The 17648-nt window shown below is 44.3% G+C and overlaps 1 protein-coding gene across 1 annotated transcript in view; it reads left to right on the top strand.

Moving 5' to 3' along the window:
- Nucleotides 1-17648, top strand: part of DUSP9 (dual specificity phosphatase 9) — a 102619-nt gene that overhangs the window by 44600 nt on the left and 40371 nt on the right. The window contains exon 2 of the mRNA XM_040322879.1: nucleotides 7467-8068. The gene's annotated coding sequence lies outside the window, so the exon portion shown is untranslated. The remainder of the gene's footprint in view (nucleotides 1-7466; nucleotides 8069-17648) is intronic.

Here is a 17648-nt window from a genome sequence, read left to right as displayed (position 1 = left end):
AGGTTACACAGACCTGGTGCACCAGCTTGGCTGAGAGGCGGTTCAATGTTAGGAAAGCAAATTCCTTTTGCTTTCCTAACATACAGCAGAGCGAGAAGCGAATGCACAGCGTTGCGCCAGCTTCTCACATTTTTGGGCATTTATTAGAGGCTATGGGCCAGATTCTCAAAGAGTTACGCCGGCGTATCAGCAGATACGCCGACGTAACTCCGAATCTAAGCCCGTCGTATGTCTAAATGTATTCTCAAACTGAGATACACTTAAACGTGCCTAAGATACGACGGCCTGCGCCATCGTATCTTAGGGTGCAATATTTACGCTGGCCGCTAGGTGGCGCTTCCATTGCGGTCGGTGTAGAATATGCAAATGAGTCGTTACGCCGATTCACGAACGTACGCTTGCCCGTCGCAGTAAATTTACGCCGTTTCCGTAAGAGATAAACATGCCCCCTAGGTGGCGTATCCAATGTTAAGTATGGCCGTCGTTCCCGCGTCGAAATTTGAAAATTTTACGTCGTTTGCTTAACTCGTCCGTGAATGGGGCTGGACGTCCTTGCGACGCGCATGCACCGTCCCTAAATTTTCCTGACGTGCATTGCGCTAAATGACGTCGCAAGGACGTCATTGGTTTCGACGTGAACGTAAATGGAGTCCAGCCCCATTCACGGACGAGTTAAGCAAACGACGTACAATTTTCAAATTTCGACGCGGGAACGACGGCCATACTTAACATTGGATACTTAAATGATCTAGCCCCCTACCCGGATTATTTGAATTAGGCGGGCTTGCGCCGGGGGATTTACGTTACGCCGCCGCAACTTTACAGGCAAGTGCTTTGTGAATCAAGCACTTGCCCGTAAAACTTGCGGCGGCGTAACGTAATTGCGATACGTTACGCCGCCGCAGATCTACGTGAATCTGGCCCTATGGCTCTAATCCGGTGCATCCAAAAAATACCCCCACCGATGTAATTCCGGTGCTGGAAAAGGGGCCGGACACCTGAATAGGGGGTGTCAGCAGCGACCATAGATAGATTCATACAATGCACGAACCCATCTGTGGTAATTAGAGCGTCAGAAATGTTATTTATATGCATCGCCCATTCTTGTGTTTATTCGGCTGTTTTGTGTGGGCAACAGTGACCTTATATCTAAAATTATAAAATGATGCATGTTTTATTACTATAACATAGAACTGCCTTTGAAGACATACATGCACTGTATACAAGCAGTAAATGACAAAGCCCAGATCAGATAGAATAGCTTTCACATTTACCTGCAATTTGGAACCTGAACATTTCCTGGAAAGTGCTTTAGTAGTTCTATGGAGACACAGCAATCCTTCCCCTCTCAGCATCGTGTTCTAGAAATGCTTTTCAGCTTTCAATGAAACAGCATTTGGTTATTTAGTTCATCTCCAATCTGAGATATTACTCTGCTATTGAATATTCAAATACTAACTCCAGTCTAATCAAAATCCAGATAAAGAACCTGGACTCTTTGGAAAAAATCGTGCATCGAGTTTATTGTTACAGCTTCTGTGGGATTCACTTCAAGCAGTAGGAGTATTAAAGATGTAGCCACCCGCCAACATCTTCTTTAAAGCCTTCCCTGCCCACTTTTATTAACCACTTAAGACCCGGACCATTATGCAGGTTAAGGACCTTGCCCCTTTTTGCGATTCGGCACTGCGACGCTTTAACTGCGTGGTCGTGCGACGTGGCTCCCAAACAAAATTGGCGTCCTTTTTTCCCCACAAATAGAGTCTTTCTTTTGGTGGTATTTGATCACCTCTGCGGTTTTTATTTTTTGCGCTAAAAACAAAAATAAAGCGACAATTTTGCAAAAAATTCAATATTTTTTACTTTTTGCTATAATAAATATATCCCAAAAAATAATTCTTTTTTTCCTCAGTTTAGGCCGAAACTTATTCTTTTACCTATTTTCAATCAAGCGTTTATCGATTGGTTTGCGCAGAATTTATAGCGCTTACAAAATAGGGGATAGTTTTATAGCATTTTTATTAATATTTTTTTTACTACTAATGGCGGCGATCAGGGATTTTTTTTTGGTACTGCGACATTATGGCGGACACTTTTGGCATTTTTATAGCGATCAGTGCTATAAAAATGCATTGGATTACTATAAAAATGCCACTGGCAGTGAAGGGGTTAACACTAGGGGACGGGGAAGGGGTTAAGTATGTTCCCTGGGTGTGTTATAACTGTAGGGGGGGTGGCCTCACTAGGGGAAATCACTGATCTTCTGTTCATACATTGTATGAACAGAAGATCAGCATTTCCCCCCCTGACAGGATCGGGAGCTGTGTGTTTATGCACACAGCTCCCTGTCCCCGCTCTGTAACGAGCGATCGCGTGTGCCCGGCGGCGATCACGGGAGTCGGGGACGAGCGGGGGGCGCGCGAGCGTCCCTGGTAGCCTGCGAGAGAGCCGACGTAGTATGACGGGCTCTCGCGCAGGAGAGCCAACATGCCACCGGCGGCAGGTCGGCAAGCAGTTAAAGGGGACGTATATATACACGTCCCTGTGTCCAGCCGTGCCATTCTGCCGACGTATATCGTTGTGCGGCGGTCCTTAAGTGGTTAAACATACATTTCTCAAAACATAAAATATCTTTCCCATGCGTTTTTCCCTGACGGGAAAACCTCTGGTGTGTACAGGGGAAAAGTTACAGAGTAGGTTCTCGGTTTTCCACCCGGGATTCCCGGTGGACTTTTTACCACCGGGAATCCCGGTTGTGTGTACAGGCCTTAATACAGCGATCAGTGCTAAAAATATACACTGTCACTGTACTGACGATACTGGCTGGGTCTCTGTTCCCGATGATTGGTGGGAGCTGGTGGACATCCATTGGACAGCACTCGCTGGTTGGCTTCTGCTATGAAAAATCTCGGCAAAAGCGGCACGCCCTCTACCAGGAGATGCAGTGTATCTGCTATGGGGTGGTCAATTTACAATATTTGGTTAAGGGTCCTTTCACACGTGCGGACCGTTTTTTAGATCAGTTTTTTTATCATCAGTTGATGCGTTTTTTCATTCGTTTTTCATCCGTTTTTCATCAGTTGTCATCCGTTTTTCATCAGTTGTCATCCGTTTTTCATCAGTTGTCATCCGTTTTTCCATCCGTTTTCATCCGTTTTTCCATCCGTTTTTTCATCCGTTTTTTTTTTGTTAGAACTTTATTTTTATTACATATTTTGATGAAAAACGGATGTTAGCGGATCGGATGTTAAACGGATCGTCCGCTAACATCCGTTTTTCGTCCGTTCTGTTTTTTTAAGGAAGAAAAATAGGGTTTTCTTCCGTTCAAAAAAACGGAGCTTAACGGAGACGGATGTTAACGGACGTTAGCAGATGCTCATCCGCTAACGTACGCTATCCAATTGGAAAGCATTGCAGTCCGTAAACGGACTTATGAAAAAACGGGCGAACGGTCCGCACGTGTGAAAGGACCCTAAAGGTTGTAAGGATGACTGAAGCTGAGCTTTCATGTGTCCTTATGGTGTATATGAAACGCAGGCCGTGTTGTAACAGACTTACCAGGTAAGATGGTACATTTCCAGAGGCTGCTTACTAAACATCTGGCAGCTGTTACAAAATGTTTGCGAAGACGACAATCAAGTTGCAAAGACCAGACATCCGTTTCGAAAGCCCCCCGGTATAAATGGATCCAGGAGAACTAAAATACCCGTTAATGCAGGCATCAAATCATACTTTTCATTATTTTGAAGAGCAGAAGATGATTTATGTTTTGATGGTACCGGTGTGAGTTATTGCACTTTGAACATTTCTCTTTACCGCATGTAATTGTCTGTAGTGTTTTAGACTTCTGGAAGTCAAAGAGCTTTATTAAAATTTGGAGAAAGGGTTCAAAGGGAATATAGCAAAAGGGACTCTATTGCTCTCAGCCTTCTCCAGATTTCCATTTTCCTTTTTTGCTGCTGTGATCTGACTTCCCGTTAACGGAAATTCCGACAGCAAAGGTCCGATGTGGGCTTTTGAATGGAAATTCCGATCGTGTGTAGGCCCCATGGGACTTTTGCTGTTGGAATTTCAGCCAACAAAAGATTGAGGGCCAGATTCTCAAAGAATCGGCGTTGGCGTAGTGTAAGCCATTTACACCACGCCACCGCAACTTACAGGAGCAAGTGCCGTATTCTCCAAGCACTTGCTCCGTAAATTGCAGCGGCGTAGTGTGTATGGCCGCGTAATTCAAAGGGGGCGGCTCGTATTCAAATTAAGCGCGCCCCCGCGCCGATCGAACTGCGCAGAAAAAGAGCCCAGTGCGCATGCTCCAGCTCACGACGGAAAACGTCAATGACGCCGACGTGAGCGTCGTTGACGTAAAGTAGTATTCGCGGACGACTTAGTAAAATGGCGTAACCAACGAAAAAAGACGACGCTGACTCGACGCCATACTTAACATGGCATACGGCGGACTGGCGTAAGGTTACCCCTCATATAGCAGGGGTAACTTTACGCTTACGGAAACGATGTAAACGACGACTACGCGACGCAAATTCGTTCGGGAATCGGCGTATCAGGCTCATTTGCATAGTCAAATGAGAACTGAACGTAAACGCCACCTAGCGGCCAGCGTCGAATTACATCTAAGATCCGACGGTGTAAGTGACTTACACCTGTCGGATCTTGGCCGTATCTATGTGAAAATTATTCTAGGAATCAATCGCATAGATACCCGGGGCCAAAAACAGAGATACAACGTTGTTTCCTGAGATACACCGTCGTAACTCTTTTGAGAATCTTGTCCTCTGAGCTGGTTCTCAAATTTACAGATGGAAGAAATTCCTATCGGAAAATCGTCTGTAGCAATTCCGACACGCAAAGTTCCGACACGCAAAATTCCGACGCATGCTCGGAAACAATTCGACGGATGCTTGGAAGCATTGAACTTAATTTTCTCGGCCCGTCGTAGTGTTGTACGTCACTGCGTTCTTGACGGTCGAAAGTTCAGAATGTGACCGTGTGTATGCAAGCCAAGCTTGAGCGGAATTTCATCGGAAAAACCATACAAGGTTTTTCAGATGGAAAATTTGATCGTAAGAGACTAGTCATCAATAAATTGATGACTAGTCAGTCTCTTATCTCTACTTATTAACCAGTCTCCCAAGTAAAAAGTCCCACCGAGGAAACACACCCCCTTTGGGGGTACACAAATTAGCTTTAATTTAGGGATGTGGTGAGACTATGGTTTCTTGCTTACATATTTAGGGGACACCTATATCCTTCGGTCAACAGGAAGGGGTCTTAGACCCTACCTGACCCACATCTAGAATAAACGTGCCCAGAGGGTTCTTAGGGGGGTGCCAGTTAGGGCATCATGAAGAATGCCTCCTGCTAGCCTAGAGACTGTTGTGAAGCTGAACAGTGTCTAACTGTTAGGCCTCGTACACACGATAGGTTAACCAGAGGACAACGGTCTGATGGACCATTTTCATCGGTCAAAACTGATCGTGTGTAGGCCCCATAGGTTATTTAACCATCGGTTAAAAAAAAGGCAACTTGCTTTAAATTTAACCGATGGATTCCTAACCGATGGGAAAAAACGATCGTTAGTAGGCACAACCATCGGTTAAAAATCCAGGCATGCTTGGAAGCATTGAACTTCGTTTTTTTCAGCACCACGTCGTGTTTTACGTCACCGCGTTCTGACACGATCGTTTTTTTAACCGATGGTGTGTAGGCGCGACGGACCATCAGTCAGCTTCATCGGTTAACCGACGACAACGGTCCTTCAGACCGTTCTCATCGGATGGACTGATCGTGTGTACGAGGCTTTAGAGTACTTAGGAAATTATGTAGGATTGCTACTGCTTCTCACCTGCCCTAAAAGTAAGCAATGGCCAGATCAACATGACAGCAGGAAGGGATCTCAGCACCTACCTAATAAGGAAAAGTTAGGACATCATGAAAAACGGCTCCTGCTTCTCATGATTAACGGCTCCTGCTTCTTACCTGCACTATAAGTAAGCAATGGCCAAGTCAATATGACAGCAGTAAGGGATCTCAGCACCTACCTGACCCACATCTAGTATAAATTAACCCACCAGACTTAAGCTTTGTACACACGACCGGAAAAAAAAGAGAACCAGCTCTCTTTTTCCCGCCGGGATTCCCAACGGTTTTTAATCCGGCAGTTTTCTTATGGGAAACATTGCGATGTAGCATACACACGGTCGGGATTCCCGACCAAAGCTCTCATGGCAGTTTTCCTGTCGGAAAACCTGGTCGTGTGTAGGGGGAAAAAGATGCTGAGCAGGTTTTCCCCTCGGGATTCCCGGCGGACTTTTTACTGCTGTGAATCCCGTACATGTGTACAAGGCTTTAGGCCTCGTACACACGACCGGATCTGTCCGATGAAAACGGTCCGCGGGCCGTTTTCATCGGACATGTCCGCTGGGATCATTTGGTCTGATGGCTGTACACACCATCAGACCAAATTTCCTGCGGACAGGATACGAGGTGACGTGGCCGTGACGATGACGCGGCGACGTGCGCGACCCTGGAAGGTCAAAGCTTCCACGCATGCGTCGAATCACTTCGACGCATGCGAGGGCTTTCGGCCGAGCGGACATGTCCGGTGAGTCGTACAGATGACCGAACATGTCCGACGGACAGGCTTCCAGCGGACATGTTTCTTAGCATGCATAGAAACATTTGTCCGCTGGAAACCTGTCCGATCCGCCGGACAATTGTCCGGTCGGCCGTACACACGACCGAACATGTCCGCGGAAACTGGTCCGCCGGACCAGTTTCAGCGGACATGGTCGGTCGTGTGTACGAGGCCTTAGAGGTTCTCTGCTTCTTACCTGCACTATAAGTAAGCAATGGCCAGGTCAATATGACAGCAGGACAGAGCATGTGCCTGACCCGCATCTAGTATAAACCCACAGGACCCAGGGAGCCCTTTGCAGCCGCATAGTGTACACAAATGCCCCTCTCTATACCACTACTTTTGAAAAGCGTTAGATATTTGATGAAAGATTCACATATTTAACGGTCACACAGGTACATGTACGTGTCTATCATACTATCACTTTTATCGTGTCTTGCACAAGATGGAGAAAACTTTGGTCGCAGGGTCTGCTTTTTATATGCAGAAAAATTGTACATCTCTGTTCTTCGCATTTTGCTGTTAAATAATGTCCATAAAACTGGTATGCTTCCTAACGTTGCCGAAAGTGGGATGATTATGGCATGGAACCCTTGTATCACATCCTCTTCCACTGCTGAGGTCATGTCAGTAGGAAGCCTGCTAGCAGCATAGAGACATACGAGGGTCTTGAGGGAGGAAACTGGAAAAGGGGGGGGGGGGGTTGGATTTCCAGGAAAAAGTACAGTGAAAGCCTCTCCCTCTGGTTTGTCAATTATTCCCTACATGCAGCACAGGCTCGCCAACTCAGTCTGCTCTTTTTCCTTCTTTTCAGTTCTGTAGGATCTTCCAAGCCAGACTCTGTGCAGCAACACAAGACTTAACTACAGCAAAACTGAAGAGCAACAAAGGGAGAAAAGACTTTTGAGAGCCATCTCACTTACCATACTGGAATATACCTGGATGCCTTCACGCCAAAGACGCATGACAAAGAAAGCAACTTCTTTACCTGGATTGCAGCTTGGAATGTCCTGTGGTTTTGGATAGCCAACTAAAGACACCTAACTTTTCAAAAGAGAAAAAATCAGAGTCTGCAACGCCAAGGAAATGCATTGTACTGTAGACCAGAGACAGATCTATAGGACAGAGAGCAGAGCTGCTGCTTCTGAACCAAGAGGACGGTGCCTATAGGAGGGGGACCTGTCGCCCATATGGGTCTTCAGTAGACACTTTGACATTACCTAGCTGGATTATCAGCGTGCACGATGCCATTGAGGTATTTCCTGGAAAAAGCACATAGTAATTAAATTTCATCTAGCTCACGGAGGATCATTATGTTTGCTTCAATGTTCAGACCACATAATAGTTGAGTATTGTGAGTCATTGCCTGCTGACAAGCATTAACTCCGGAGCAAGACAAGCATTCTCCGGAGAAAGGTAAGAACATATGTTTATGCATTCATAAAAGATGCAAAAAAAAAAAAAGAGAAGAAAAACACACAAATTTGCGTAAAAACAATTTTCATGGGAAGTAGCGGTGGCTTAGGAATAAACTAGTTAGTTATTAATGATTATAACCATCAGACTTATACAGCACTGGGAAGACAAGCATTCTCCGGAGAAAGGTAAGAACATATGTTTATGCATTCATAAAAGATGCAAAAAAATAAAAGAGAAGAAAAACACACAAATTTGCGTAAAAACTATTTTCATGGGAAGTAGCGGTAGCTTAGGAATAAACTAGTTAGTTATTAATGATTATAACCATCAGACTTTTACAGCACTGGGAAGACGAGCAGTCTCCTGAGAAAGGTAAGAACATATGTTTATGCATTTAAAAGAGATGCAGAAAAAGACAAAAAAAATTGCATAAAAACAATTTTCATGGGAAGTAGCGGTCGCTTAGGAATAAGCTAGTTAGTTATTCGTGATCATAACCATACTCAGACTTATATAGCATTGGGAGGACGAGCAGTCTCCTGAGAAAAGTAAGAACATATGATTATTCATTAAATAGAGATGCAGAAGATGAAAATTACAAAAATTTGCGTAAAAACAATTTTCGTAAGAAGCAGTGGTGGTTTAGGAATAACATAGTTATTAGTGATCATAGACATATCCAGACTTATACAGCATTGAGAAGAGAACTGTGCATTACAGACACAGCAATAGGTATAGCGGAAGAAGCAACTGTGAGTTGGCCCCAAGCATTGGGAGGCCCAATTCTGAAACTCAATCTAGAACTTTCATCTCTTCTCCACAAAGTATCTCAAGGATGTGTAAAAACGATTTTTATAGACAATAGTAGCTTTGGAAATAGCTGGTTAGTTATTAGTGATCATAACCATACTCAGACTTATATAGCATTGGGAAGACGAGCAGTCTCCTGAGAAAAGTAAGAACATATGATTATTCATTAATAGAGATGCAGAAGATGAAAATTACAAAAATTTGCGTAAAAAACATTTTCATAAGAAGCAGTGGTGGTTTAGGAATAACATAGTTATTAGTGATCATAGACATATCTAAACGTATACAGCATTGAGAAGAGAACTGTGCATTAAAGGCATAGCAATAGGTATAGCGGAAGAAGCAACTGTGAGTTGGCCCCGAACATTGGGAGGGCCCAATTCTGACCCTCAATCTAGAACTTTTATCTCTTCTCCACAAAGTATCTCAAAGATGTGTACAAACTATTTGTATAGACAGTAGTGGCTTTGGAAATAGCTGGTTAGTTATTAGTGATCAGAACCATACTCAGACGTATATAGCATTGGGAAGACGAGCAGTCTTCTGAGAAAAGTAAGAACATATGATTATTTATTAATAGAGATGCAGAAGATGAAAATGAAAAAAATTTGCGTAAAAACTATTTTCATGGGAAGTAGCGGTCGCTTAGGAATAAGCTAGTTAGTTATTCGTGATCATAACCATACTCAGACTTATATAGCATTGGGAGGACGAGCAGTCTCCTGAGAAAAGTAAGAACATATGATTATTCATTAATAGAGATGCAGAAGATGAAAATTACAAAAATTTGCGTAAAAACAATTTTCGTAAGAAGCAGTGGTGGTTTAGGAATAACATAGTTATTAGTGATCATAGACATATCCAGACTTATACAGCATTGAGAAGAGAACTGTGCATTAAAGGCACAGCAATAGGTATAGCGGAAGAAGCAACTGTGAGTTGGCCCCAAGCATTGGGAGGACCAATTTTGAAACTCAATCTAGAACTTTCATCTCTTCTCCACAAAGTATCTCAATGATGTGTAAAAACGATTTTTATAGACAATAGTGGCTTTGGAAATAGCTGGTTAGTTATTAGTGATCATAACCATACTCAGACTTATATAGCATTGGGAAGACGAGCAGTCTCCTGAGAAAAGTAAGAACATATGATTATTTATTAATAGAGATGCAGAGGATGAAAATGACCAAAATTTGCGTAAAAACTATTTTAATAAGAAGCAGTGGTGGCCTAGGAATAAGCTAGTTAGTAATTAGTGATAGACATATCTAAACGTATACAGCATTGAGAAGAAGACAATAGGGGCTAGATCCACAAAGAAATTACGCCAGCGTATCTATTGATACGCCGCGTAATTTCAAGATTCCCGCGTCGTATCTTTGTTTTGAATCCTCAAAACAAGATACGACGGCTTCTGGGTTAGATCCGACAGGTGTACGTCTTCGTACGCCTTCGGATCTAAGATGCAATACTTCGGCGTCCGCTGGGTGGCGTTTTCCGCGTCGGGTATGCAAATTAGCGATTTACGACGATCCACGAACGTATGCGCGGCCGTCGGATTTTCTAACGTCGTCTGTAGTCGGCTTTTTCCGGCGTATAGTTAAAGCTGGTATTTTGCGGCGTATAGATAGAATTGCCATGTTAAGTATGGCCGTCGTTCCCGCGTCAAAATTATTAATTTTTTTTTTCCGTAAGTCGTCGGTGATTAGGGATGGACGTAACTCACGTCTAAGTTCAAAAAATGACATCGTTGCAACGTCATTTTGCGCAAAGCACAGCGGGAAATTTCTGGACGACGCATGCGCATTTCATTCGGCGCAGGGATGCGCTTCATTTAAATGAAACCCGCCCCCAACCCGCCCAATTTGAAATCCACCGCCAGAAATACACTACGCCGCTGTAACTTACGGCGCGAAATCGCTGAGGATTCGAAAATGCGCCAGGTAAGGAACGGCGGCGTAGTGTATCTCTGATACGCTGCGTCGATCTACATAGCGTATAGCGGAAGGAGCAACTCTGAGTTGGCCCCAAGCATTGGGAGGCCCAATTCTGACCCTCAATCTAGAACTTTTATCTCTTCTCCACAAAGTATCTCAAGGATGTGTAAAAACAATTTTCATGGACAGTAGGGGCTAACTATACTCAGACTTATAAGGCATTAGAAAGACGAGCAGTCTCCTGAAAAAGGGAAGACCATACACTATATTTTCAAAAGTATTGATGTTGGACAAGAAGGCCTGGCTTAGTCTCAACTTTAATTAATCCCAAAGGTGTTCTATCGGGTTAAGGTCAGAACTCTGTGCAGGCCAGTCTAGTTCTTCCACCACAAACTCTCTCATCCATGTCTTTATGGACCTTGCTTTGTGCACTGGTGAGCAGTCATGTTGGAACAGAAAGGGGTCATCCTCAAACTGTTCCCACAAAGTTGGGAGCATGAAATTGTCCAAAATGTCTTGGTATGCTGACGGCTTAGGAGTTCCCTTCCCTGGAACTAAGGGGCCAAGTCCAACCCCTGAAAAACAACCCCACACCATAATCCCCCCTCCACCAAATGACTTGGACCAGTGCACAAAGCAAGGTCCATAAAGACACGGAAGAGCAAGTTTGGGGTGGATTCCTAAGTAGTGGCTTAGGAATAGGCTAGTTATTTACTTTATAACCACACTCATAGATATAACTCACACTTATAGAGTAAGGCATTGGTAAGCGGAAAGTGTATTGAAGGCACAGCAACAAGTGTAGTGGAGGAAGCAACTGAGTGGGAAATAGCCATTGGGGGGCCATGCTGACCATCATTCCAGAAGTCTTATCTTTCCTACACAAACCGTCTTAAGGATGTGTTAGGCCTCGTACACACGATAGGTAAACAGAGGACAACGGTCTGATGGACCGTTTTCATTGGTCAAACCGATTGTGTGTGGGCCCCATAGGTTATTTAACCATCGGTTAAAAAAAAGCCAACTTGCTTTAAATTTAACCGATGGATTCCTAACTGATGGGGAAAAAAACGATTGTTAGTAGGCACGACCATCGGTTAAAAATCCACGCATGCTCAGAATCAAGTCGATGCATGCTTGGAAGCATTGAACTTCGTTTTTTTCAGCACGTTGTTGTGTTTTACGTCACCGCGTTCTGACACAATCGTTTTTTTAACCGATGGTGTGTAGGCGCGACGGACCATCAGTCAGCTTCATCGGTTAACCGATGAAAACGGTCCATCAGTCCGTTATCATCGGATGGACCGATCGTGTGTACGAGGCCTTAAAGTAAATGTGAGGCATCACACCCATAAAGCACTACAGTTCTAAATTGCGCATTCCACCTGTAGAAAGGTTTCGAAAATGGTTTGTTAAATACCCAATTCTTTTAGTTTTACCCTGGCCATGTGATGACCAGTGGGCATTCCCTGTTGTGCGCAGCCAGATCAGTTAAGAAGCAGTGATGGTGCTCTGGGTCAAGCCAGGACATGAATATCATATATATCACTGGATATTACCCACTTGCATAGGTTTGCGTTTGTCAATAAGGGTGGTTGAGGTAGCGCGACTTATATTTTTTTTATGTCTATTTCTTGTACTTGCTTACACGGTCATCGCAGCACCTGGAGAGATTAAACTGTGACTACGTTACAGGTCTTTTTCTCTCCTTTTTTCTTTTTTTTCAGTCATTTTTCCATGAATTCCAAGTAGCCTTTGCTGCCTTCTCCACTGCTGACACAGATGGGCTGTATGACATGTGCCAACAATGGGGAGAGTACTGGTACACTGAAGTCCATCTCTGTGAGCGCATACAACAAGGTGACAACGCCACTGCTAATTTTCAAAGCAGTAGGTGAGTGTTGTTACCCTATTGCAGGAAGTGCTGTGCCTGGCAGTACTATTAGATTGAAAACCCTACAGCATAGAAATTTTAAATCAGATAAAAAAATAATAATTATATTAGGATTTACAAATATGCTATTAAAGTGAGAGGTTTTTGTGCTTACACATTTGTTGTTATTAATGCACCATTTGAGTACACTATAACCAGTTGTAGCAACATGTTGTATGGTTTTTATTCACGTTTTCCAGTTGGAGCAAAGGGGTACAGATGCCAATGGTTGTAGTCTAGCTTAAAGTGATATTACACCCACAGGTTTTAAGCACATTCAGCACCTCATTTATTCAACTAAGGCAGGCCATACATTATGCAATTTTCTTTCTCTCAACCACGAGTTGTCAGAGACTGGGACATGCTACAGGAAATGGTCAGAGATTGCGGACATGCTATCAGAAGGTGGTCCGAGACAGCAGACATGCTGCAGAAGGTAGTATGAGACTGTGGACATGCTACAGAAGATGATCAGAGAGTGGGGACATGCTAAAGGAGATGGTCAGAGACTGTGGACATGCTACAGAAGGTGGTCCGAGACCTCAGACATGCTATGGAAGGTAGTATGAGACTGCAGACATGCTACAAAAGATAGTCAGAGACTAGGGACAGGCTACAGGAGATGATCAGAGACTGGGGACATGATACAAAAGATGGTCAGAGACTGGGGACATGATACAGAAGATGGTCAGAGACTGGGGACATGATTAATCAACTAAGGCATACCATATATTATGCAATTTTCTTTGCTTCAACCACGAGTTGGCAGGGACTGGGACATGCTACAGGAGATGGTAAAAGGCTGAGGACATGCTACAGGAGATGGTCAGAGACTGGGGAAATGCTACAGGAGATGGTCAGAGACTGAGGGCATGCTACAGGAGATGGTCAGAGACTGGGGGCATGCTACAGGAGATGGTCAGAGACTGGGGGCATGCTACAGGAGATGGTCAGAGACTGGGGACATGCTACAGGAGATGGTCAGAGACTGGGGACATGCTACAGGAGATGGTCAGAGACTAGGGACATGCTACAGAAGATGGTCAGAGACTGGGGACATGCTACAGGAGATGGTCAGAGACTGGGGACATGCTACAGGAGATGGTCAGAGACTGGGGACATGCTACAGGAGATGGTCAGAGACTGGGGACATGCTACAGGAGATGGTCAGAGACTGGGGACATGCTACAGGAGATGGTCAGAGACTGGGGACATGCTACAGGAGATGGTCAGAGACTGGGGACATGCTACAGGAGATGGTCAGAGACTGGGGACATGCTACAGGAGATGGTCAGAGACTGGGGACATGCTACAGGAGATGGTCAGAGACTAGGGACATGCTACAGGAGATGGTCAGAGACTGGGGACATGCTACAGGAGATGGTCAGAGACTGGGGACATGCTACAGGAGATGGTCAGAGACTGGGGACATGCTACAGGAGATGGTCAGAGACTGGGGACATGCTACAGGAGATGGTCAGAGACTGGGGACATGCTACAGGAGATGGTCAGAGACTGGGGACATGCTACAGGAGATGGTCAGAGACTGGGGACATGCTACAGGAGATGGTCAGAGACTGGGGACATGCTACAGGAGATGGTCAGAGACTGGGGACATGCTATTGAAGATGACCTGAGACTGCACACATGCTACAGGAGATAGGAAGAGACTGCACATATGCTACAAAAGGGTCTACAGGGGCCTCAAGGGCCGCACAAAAATACCACAGGTTGGGCACCAGAGCATTAGAAGATTGTGGTCCGTTCTTACAAAAATCAGCAGATTTAGACTGCAATAAATATTTCTACAGGGTATCAGAGACCTTAACAAGCTTTATTAGTAGGAATCAAAGCAAACTACTGGAATGTTTTAGCTAGTTGTGCACGTACGTGGTCAAAAATATTTGGTCAGGAAAGGCAGAAAAAATAGAAAAAAAATATAAGATCGTTGCCTCCTCTCGCCCTTCAGCGCTAAACACAGACCCACTAGTACCCAACGTTACATTGTGTCTCGGATGCTCTTAGCCCTTAAAAATAGTCTAGAGTTTTTTTTACAACTTGTACTTGATTATCTCTCAGGAATTCCAGATGGTATCAATGTGTAGGTTTGTGAATAGGAACAAATGTTGGAGCTTCCGTCACAAGGCTGGATCTCCGTTTTCAGGAAGAACACAAAGACCGAGGACAATATCAAGAATATCCTTCACTGTGGTGTTGGGTGTATTTAGAATGGTGCAAACAGGAGGGCAAAACCTAAAAATGGACTACACAGGCTACACTGTACTACACACATATTGTACTACACAGGCTACACTGTACTACACACATTGTACTACACAGGCTACACTGTACTACACATATTGTGCTACACAGGCTACACTGTACTACACATATTGTGCTACACAGGCTACACTGTACTACACAGGCTACACTGTACTACACAGGCTACACTGTACTACACACATATTGTACTACACATATTGTACTACACAGGCTACACTGTACTACACACATATTGTGCTACACAGGCTACACTGTACTACACACATATTGTACTACACAGGCTACACATATTGTACTACACAGGCTACACCGTACTACACAGGCTACACCGTACTACACATATTGTACTATACAGTCTACACTGTACTACATATATTGTGCTACACAGGCTACACTGTACTACACATATTGTGCTACACAGGCTACACTGTACTACACACATATTGTACTACACATATTGTACTACACAAGCTACACTGTACTACACATGCTACACTCTACTACACATATTGTACTACACAGGCTACACATATTGTACTACACAGGCTACACCGTACTACACATATTGTGCTACACATATTGTACTACACAGGCTACACTGTACTACACATATTGTGCTACACATATTGTACTACACAGGCTACACTGTACTACACATATTGTGCTACACATATTGTACTACACAGGCTACACTGTACTACACATATTGTAGTTGATAGAGAGAATGATGCCCCCTCTTATGTCTCCTCTCACACTAACCCTACCTGTAAACCTTAACCATTTGGGATCCGCCTGCCGTCAATTGACGGCTACAGTGCGGATCCCAATTTCCAAACCGCCGTCAATTGACGGCCGCCCCTTTGGGCGGTCCCCGCGCGCGCTCCAGAGCGCGCTGCGGGGAAAATCTGTGTTGGCCGTGTCCCTCGGACACAGCCAATTACAGATCGCCGCGAACGGCCAATCAGAGTGGCCGTTCGCGAGGCGATCTGTGCGGCCAATGAGAGAGGATCTCATATGTAAACATATGAGATCATCTCTCATTGCCGTTTTACACAGAGACAGCGGTGCTGTCTCTGGAGAGGAGACGGATCTGTGTCCCTTGTACATAGGGACATAGATCGGTCACCCCCCCAGTCACCCCCCCTCCACCTACAGTTAGAACACTAAGCAGGGATACATTTAACCCCTTCCTCACCCCCTAGTGTTAACCCCTTCAATGCCAGTCACATTTATACTGTAATTAGTGCATATTTATAGCACTGATCGCAGTATAAATGTGAATGGCGCCAAAAATGTGTCCGATGTGTCCGCCATAACATCGCAGTCCATTAAAAATCGCAGATCGCCGCCATTTCTAGTAAAAAAAATAATTAAAAAAAAATAATTCTGTCCCCTATTTTGTAAGCGCTATAACTTTTGCGCAAACCAGTCGCTTATTGCGATTTTTTTTTTTTTTTTTTTTACCAAAAATATGTAGAAGAATACGTATCGGCCTAAACTGAGAAAAAAAAATGTTATTTTTTTTTTAAATTGGGATATTTATTATAGCAAGAAGTAAAAAATATTGTATTTTTTTCAAAATTGTCTCACTTTTTTGTTTATAGCGCAAAAAATAAAAACCGCACAGGCGATCAAATACCACCAAAAGAAAGCTCTACTTGTGGGGAAAAAAGGACGTCAATTTTGTTTGGGAGCCACGTCGCACGACCGCGCAATTGTTAGTTAAAGCGATGCAGTGCCGAAAGCTGAAATTTCACCTGGGCAGGAGGGGGGTATATGTGCCCAGTAAGCAAGTGGTTAAACTAAACTATTCACTAATTTTAACTGTAACCCTAACACTAACCCTGCCTGTTATCCTAACATTAACCCTAACACCAATCCTACCTGTTATCCTGAGATGAGCCCTTTCTATACCACTAACCCTACCTGTTATCCTAACATTAACCCTAAGACCCCTTTCACACTGAGGGCGTATTGCAGGCACTATAGCGTTAAAAATAGCACCTGCAATCCGCCCTAAAAGTGCTGCTCTATTGTCTCCAGTGTGAAAGCCTGAGTGCTTTCACACTGGAACGTTGCGCTAGCAGGATGGTAAGAAAAAGTCCCGCTAGCCGCATCTTTGGAGCGGTGTGTTTACCGCTCCTGCACCGCTGCTGCCCATTGAAATCAATAAAACAGCGTGGCTATACCCTTTCGCGGGCGCTAGCGGGGGTTAAATGCGCCCAGCTAGTGGCCGAAATGCGCCACAAATCCGTCCATAGCATCGGCAGTGAAAATAGCTGCGTTTTACCACTGACGCTATGGGCGGCTCAGTGTGAAAGGGGTCTAACACTAACCCTACCCGTTATCCTAACATTAACACTAATCCTACCTGTTATCCTGAGATTAACCCTGTCTATAACACTAACCCTACCTGCAATCTTAGAGTGAACCCTTTCTATAACACTAACACTACCTGTAACCCCAACACTGACCCTCCTTGTAATCCTAACATTAACCCTTTCTTTAACCTTAACACTAACCCTACCTATAATCCTAACGGTAATCATTTCTAAAACACCAACCCTCTCTGTAACCTTCACACAAAACCTACACTTAACCGTAACACTTAGGC

The sequence above is a fragment of the Rana temporaria genome, chromosome 9 (assembly GCF_905171775.1).
Source record: "Rana temporaria chromosome 9, aRanTem1.1, whole genome shotgun sequence".
Classification (NCBI taxonomy): domain Eukaryota; kingdom Metazoa; phylum Chordata; class Amphibia; order Anura; family Ranidae; genus Rana; species Rana temporaria.
The sequence above is the reverse complement of the archived record's forward strand: the minus strand, read 5'-3'. Positions and strand labels throughout refer to the sequence as shown.